Source organism: Physeter macrocephalus, chromosome 17 (assembly GCF_002837175.3).
Source record: "Physeter macrocephalus isolate SW-GA chromosome 17, ASM283717v5, whole genome shotgun sequence".
Taxonomy (NCBI): domain Eukaryota; kingdom Metazoa; phylum Chordata; class Mammalia; order Artiodactyla; family Physeteridae; genus Physeter; species Physeter macrocephalus.
The window spans coordinates 13,799,421-13,807,264 of record NC_041230.1 but is presented as its reverse complement, the minus strand read 5'-3'; positions in this window follow the sequence as shown (position 1 = coordinate 13,807,264).

The following is a 7,844-nucleotide window of genomic DNA, read 5'->3' as shown; positions in this document are numbered from 1 at the left end:
AGGGTATAATGGACATATTCCTAATTGATATATATGGCCCTTAAATCTTCCAAATTCCCCTTCCAATTAGGCTATAAAAAGTCACAACAGGGACTTCCAGGGTGGTCCAGTAGGTAAGACTCTGTGCTCCCAATGCAGGGGGCCCGGGTTCGACCTCTGGTTGGGGAACTATATCCCGCATGCCACAGCTAAGAGTTCTCACGCCGCAACTTAAGAAAAAGATCATGTGTGCCACAACTAAGACCCGGCACAGCCAAAATAAATAAAATATTTTTAAAATGTCACAACAGACCACCACTTCTACTGTAAAGATAGGGGGAAAATGGATAAAATGCAATATCATATTTATATTTACAGATATCACAAATTAGTCTAAAGGAACTAAATTCTAGAGAAGGGGGACAAAACTTCATAGATGAGAAGAGATTTGTGGCTACTGGGGGCATTGGCCAAGTCTAGGCATGGGCAGGCAGATGATGGGACCTGCCATAGTCAGAGGTCTCTGCTTGGCTAAGAAGGCACCACTGATAGATTAAACATCTCCATGGGCTAGAGCAACTGATGAGAATTTATATAAGAACTTAAAACACAAAGCTAGTCCTCCTCTTTGGTTAAATGCGTAGCAGTACAGGAGGCTGGGGCCTGGACGGAAAGAGACAGATCTCCATCAACTCCCAATGCTTGGGTCCAAGTCCCACTAGAAGGAGGGGCCTGAAATACACACAGATCATATCTTGCCTTTAAGACATTTGAAGCCCAGGTGAACTGAAACTAATTAAAACTGCAATCCAGACCAAATTCAGCTCAACTCTTGACTGAGTCTGAGTGATCAGCCCTTCATCCTAGTTGTCTGGCAGAGGAAAAGGCTTGTCCTTGCTGGGAAAAAAATCTTTTGTTCCAGTCATTCTGGTTCTTTTAAATACAATGTCCAAACATACAATAAAAAACTATGAGATGTGGGCTTCCCTGGTGGCACAGTGGTTGAGAGTCTGCCTGCCGATGCAGGAGACATGGGTTTGTGCCCCGGTCCGGGAAGATCCCACATGCCACAGAGCGGCTGGGCCCGCGAGCCATGGCTGCTGAGCCTGTGCATCCGGAGACTGTGCTCCGCAACGGGAGAGGCCACAACAGTGAGAGGCCCACGTACCGCGAAAAGAAAAAAAAAACAAACTATGAGATGTGGGCTTCCCTGGTGGCACAGTGGTTAAGAATCCACCTGTCAATGCAGGGGACATGGGTTCAAGCCCTGGTCTGGGAAGATCCCACATGCCACAGAGCAACTAAACCCGTGCGCCCCAACTACTGAGCCTGTGCTCTAGAGCCCACGAGCCACGACTACTGAGCCCACATGCCACAACTACTGAAGCCCACGTGCCTAGACTCCGTGCCTAGAGTCCTAAATGGAATGTAAAGAGTAGCCACCACTCTCTGCAACTAGAGAAAGCCTGCACGCAGCAACGAAGACCCAACGCAGCCAAAAGTAAATAAATAAATGAATAAATTTATTTTTAAAAGAATTATGAGATGCAAAGAAGCAGAGAAATGTGCTCCATAGTCAAGAAAAAAAAAATCAATACATACAGATCCTCATATGACCCAGATGCTGGAATAAGCAGGAAAGAACTTTAAAACAACTTTCACAATTATGTTAAAGAAATCAGAGCATAAGTTGGACAGAGTGGATAAGAAGATGCAAATTTTCAACAGAAAAATACACTTTCTTTTTTTTTTTTAATTTATCTTTTTTGTCTGCATTGGTTCTTCATTGCTGCATGTGGGCTTTCTCTAGTTGTGGCGAGCAGGGTCTACTCTTCATTGCGGTGCGCAGGCTTCTCACTGCGGTGGCTTTTCTTGTTGCAGAGCATGGGCTCTAGGCATGTGGGCTTCAGTAGTTGCAGCACGTGGGGTTCAGTAGTTGTGGCTCGCAGGCTCTAGAGCACAGGCTCAGTAGTTGTGGCGCACGGGCTTAGTTGCTCCACAGCATATGGGATCTTTCCGGACCAGGGCTTGAACCCGTGTCCCCTGCATTGGCAGGTGGATTCTTAACCACTGCAACACCAGGGAAGCCCAGAAAAATACACTTTCTTAAGAAGATCCAAATGGACATTCTAGAACTGAAGAAATATAATACTGGATGGGATGAATAATTGATTGGGACCAGCAGAAGAAAGGATCTGTGAGCCAAAAAACAGGCCAATAGAAATTACCCAAAATGAAGCAAAGAGGAAAAAAGAAAAAGCAAATAGAACAGAGCATGAGAGACATGTAGTAAAAAGCTAATTCAGTGTAGACTACAGTAAGTTATGGATGTATTTTATAATTTCTAGGGCAACCACTAGTATAAATGTAAAAAGGTAGAGCTAAATTTCCAATAGAGGAGGAAAAAATGGAATAATAAAAATTATTTGATTAATACAAAAGAAAGCAGAAAAGAAAAAACAAACAAAAAGTAGAACAAAGGAAAACAAATAGCAAAATGGTAAACTTAAACATAATCATATCAATAATTATATTAATTAAAAATGGACTGAATGTTCCAAGTAAAAGTTAGGATTTGTCAAATTGAATGTAAACAGAACATTGTTATATGCTATTACAAAGTATGCATTATAAATAAAAGGATACAGATAGGTGAAAGTAAAAAGACTAAAAATATATGCCAAGAAACACTAGTCATGAGAAAGCAGTTATAGCTTTATTAGTGTCAGGTAAAGCACCTGACAGAAAGACATTTCATAGTGATAAAAGGGTTGCTTCATCAGGAGAGAGTAACAATCCAAACTGCACGCACTTCATAACATAAATGAAGCAAAAACTGATAGATATAAAAAGAAAAATAGATTAATCTATAATCATAGAGACTTTTAACATACCCCTCTCAGTAACTGAGAGATCCAACAGACCAAAAAAATCAAAATATTTGAAGAACACTATCAACCAACTTGACTTAGCATTTATAGAATACTAAACCCAGTAACTGCAGAATACACATTCTTTTCAATTGCATATGGAACATTCATCAAGATGTCGGGCTGTAAAACAAGTGTCAGGAAATTCAAAGCATTGCATGCAGAGCATAATCTCTGACCATGATGGAAATAAATGAAAAATTATTAACGAAAGACATCTAGAATATTCTCCAAAGTCTGGAAATTATGCCACACACTTGGAAATAATTTATGGGTCAAAGAAGAAATCACAACAGGAAATTAGAAAATGTTTCTAACAGAATAATAATAAAAACAATACATATTAAATTGTGTGGGATGCAGCTAAAGTAGTTGTTAGAAGGAAATTTACAGGTTTAAATGCTTATACAAAAAAGAAGTTTAACATCTATAATTTAAGCTTCTACCTTAAGAAGCTGAGAAAAGAAGAGCAAATTAAACCCAAAATAAGTGGAAGAAATAGTGACGATAACAGCAGAAGTCAATGAAATGGAAAACAAACAGTAGATAAAATTAACAAAACCAAATCTAGTTCTTTGAAAAGATTAATAAAACTGATAAACCCTAGCAAGACTGATCAAGGGAAAAAAGAAAGAAGCCTCAAATTATAGGAGAAACATCACTACAGAGCCTATAAACATTAAATGCACATTAACAGGGTATTATGAATAAGTTTATGCCAATACAATTTCACAACTCATATCAAATTCCTTAAAAAAAAAACCTCAGTGAAGTCGACATAAGAAGAAATAGAAAATCTCAAAGGTTCTACTCTATGAATGTAAAGTTTTATAGAAGAGAAACTTATTAAATCGGGGATCAAATTCACTAACACTTGCTAAAGTGAGATGTGATCACATAAAAAGTCTTTAGGGAATTGTTGACTCTACCTAATTTTTACTTGCAATGCTACTGCAAGGAGTGCAGTTAGTGGACAGCTTTCAATCCAAGTCGTTGCTCTTCCTGGGTAGCCCAGGCCAATGACAGAGCACAGCAAGGGTCCTACGGCCTGACAGTTTCTGCCTGATGTGGGTCTCTTCTAAAGAGCAATCTTTGCTCAAGGACCCCCTGTTAGGTTGCCTGAGACTGCCAGATCTGCAAACTCTACCTGCTGAATCCTGCTTCCTCTCCCTTTTATCTTTCACAGGCATTACCTCCAATAAACCTCTTTCACTTATGTCTCAGAATCTACCTCTGAGGAGAACCAGCTGACACACATGCTGAGTTTAGAACTCAACCCTGTTTAAGATGTGGCTCCTCCAATGTATATAAAATGACTGACCCAATCATTTGCATTTCTTTTTGCATCACTTAGGAAATGTATTTGACTGCTAGTTAAGAGAGACAAAATAACACTGACATGGGACTTCCCAGGCGGTCCAGTGGTTAAGACTCTGCTTCCACTGCAGGGGGCATGGGTTCAACCCCTGGCTGGGAACTAAGATGCCTCATGCTGTGTGGCCAATATATATATATATATATATATATATATATATATATATATATATATATATATATATAGAACACTGACACAAGTAAGATAGTTGACAGTCCAAGCTGGTAAAGTGGCTTCACAGTGTCATAAAAGTCCCAGCCTTCTATTCTGGCAGTCATGTGAATGAAGCCATCTTGGACCCGCTAGACCAGGCAAGTGGCCACCCAATGATCCTAGATGATGCTACATGAAATAGAATTATTTAGTCATGCCTTGCTCTAAATATTATGAAATATAACAAAATGGTAATTGTTTCAAATTATTGAATTTTAGGGACTTCCCTGGTAGCACAGTGGTTGAGGGTCCACCTTCCAATGAAGGGGATGCAGGTTTGATCCCTTGTCAGGGAACTAGATCCCACATGCATGCCACAACTAAGAGTTCACATGCCACAAGTAAGGAGCACACATGCTGCAACTAAAGGAGCCGGCGAGCCGCAACTAAGGAGCCCGCCTGCTGCAACTAAGACCCGGCACAACCAAAATAAATAAAGAAAATAAATAAAGATAATAATAATAAATAAATAAATAATTGAATTTTAAGGTGGTTTGTTATACAGCAATAGATAACCAGAGCACATCTCCTAACTAATACAGAAAGAAAAAATTAACATAAAATCTTATATCTAATACCTTGATACAATAGCATTTTGAAGTTATTACTTTCCTGCATTATTTTCATATGCTGCCTGTTTTTTTCCTTTAAAAAAGTCTTTACACTCATACAATTTTGTATTTAGCTTTTTAACTTAAATATTCTTTTATGTATAACTGATTCACTTTACTGTACACCTAAAACTAACACAATATTGTAAATCAACTATACTGCAATAAAAAAAAATTATTCTCTTTTAAGCATGTGTCCATTCGGCTATGTAACCTTAGTGTAATAGAGTCATAATATGAGGAGACATATTTTTTATTGTGATACAATTCACATACCATAAAATACACTTTTTTAAAGTGTATAATTTAGTGGCTTTTGTTTTTCTTTTTAAATAAATTGGTTTATTTATTTATTTTGTCTGCTTTGGGTCTTTGTTTCTGCGCGCGGGCTTTCTCTGGTTGCGCGAGCGGGGGCTACTCTTCGTTGCGGTGCGCAGGCTTCCCTTATTGCAGAGCACGGGCTCTAGGTGTGCAGGCTTCAGTAGTTGCAGCGCACGGGCTCAGTAGTTGTGGCTCGTGGGCTCTAGAGCGCAGGCTTAGTAGTTGTGGCGCACGGGCTTAGTTGCTCTGCGGCATGTGGTATCTTGCCAGACCAGGGCTCGAACCCGTGTCTCCTGCATTGGCAGGCAGATTCTTAACCACTGCGCCACCAGGGAAGCCCGAGGTAGTGGTTTTTAGAATCTTTGTAATGTAGTGTAACAATCACCACTATCTAATTCCAGACATTTTCATCACCTGAAAGAGAAATCCTGCACCCATTATCAGTCACTCCCCATTCCTACTCCCCAGCCACACCCCTCAGCCCCTGGCAACCACTAATCTACTAATCTATTCTGAACATTTCATATCAATGGAATCCCACAAGTAAGGAGCACACATGCTGCAACTAAAGGAGCCGGCGAGCCGCAACTAAGGAGCCCGCCTGCTGCAACTAAGACCCGGCACAACCAAAATAAATAAAGAAAATAAATAAAGATAATAATAATAAATAAATAAATAATTGAATTTTAAGGTGGTTTGTTATACAGCAATAGATAACCAGAGCACATCTCCTAACTAATACAGAAAGAAAAAATTAACATAAAATCTTATATCTAATACCTTGATACAATAGCATTTTGAAGTTATTACTTTCCTGCATTATTTTCATATGCTGCCTGTTTTTTTCCTTTAAAAAAGTCTTTACACTCATACAATTTTGTATTTAGCTTTTTAACTTAAATATTCTTTTATGTATAACTGATTCACTTTACTGTACACCTAAAACTAACACAATATTGTAAATCAACTATACTGCAATAAAAAAAAATTATTCTCTTTTAAGCATGTGTCCATTCGGCTATGTAACCTTAGTGTAATAGAGTCATAATATGAGGAGACATATTTTTTATTGTGATACAATTCACATACCATAAAATACACTTTTTTAAAGTGTATAATTTAGTGGCTTTTGTTTTTCTTTTTAAATAAATTGGTTTATTTATTTATTTTGTCTGCTTTGGGTCTTTGTTTCTGCGCGCGGGCTTTCTCTGGTTGCGCGAGCGGGGGCTACTCTTCGTTGCGGTGCGCAGGCTTCCCTTATTGCAGAGCACGGGCTCTAGGTGTGCAGGCTTCAGTAGTTGCAGCGCACGGGCTCAGTAGTTGTGGCTCGTGGGCTCTAGAGCGCAGGCTTAGTAGTTGTGGCGCACGGGCTTAGTTGCTCTGCGGCATGTGGTATCTTGCCAGACCAGGGCTCGAACCCGTGTCTCCTGCATTGGCAGGCAGATTCTTAACCACTGCGCCACCAGGGAAGCCCGAGGTAGTGGTTTTTAGAATCTTTGTAATGTAGTGTAACAATCACCACTATCTAATTCCAGACATTTTCATCACCTGAAAGAGAAATCCTGCACCCATTATCAGTCACTCCCCATTCCTACTCCCCAGCCACACCCCTCAGCCCCTGGCAACCACTAATCTACTAATCTATTCTGAACATTTCATATCAATGGAATCATACAATATGTGTCTTTCCTGCTGATTTCTTTCACTTAGCGTAACATTTTTAAGGTTCATTCATGTTGTAGCATGTACCAGTACTTTATTTCTTTTTATGGCTAAATAATATCCCATTCCATAGCTATACTATATTTTGTTTATCCATTCATCAGTTAATGGATATTTGGGTTGTTTCCACTCTATTATAAATAATGCTGCTATAAACATCTATGCACAAGTTTTTGGCGGGGACATTATTTTCAATTATTGTGGGTATATACCTAGGAATGGAAGAGTTGTGTAACATGGTAACTCTATGTTTGACTTTCTGAGGAACTGTCAAACTATTTTCCAAACAGCCTGCACTATTTTACATTTTACATTCCCATCAGCAATGTATGAGGGTTCCAATTTTTCCACATCCTTACTAACACGTGTTCTTGACCATTTTTTTCATTACTAGCCATCCTAGTAGGTATGAAGTGGCATCTCATTGTGGTTTTGATTTGCGTTTCCCTAACGATTAATGATGTTAAGCATCTTTTTCGGTGCTTCTTTGGCCACTTGTATATCTTCTTTGGAGAAAAGTCTATACAAATCCCTCACACATTTTTTCTTTCTTTCTTTCTTTTTTTTTTTTTTTTTGCGGTACGCGGGCCTCTCACTGTTGTGGCCTCTCCTGTTGCGGAGCACAGGGTCCGGACGCGCAGGCTCAGCGGCCATGGCTCACGGGCCTAGCCGCTCCGCGGCATGTGGGATCTT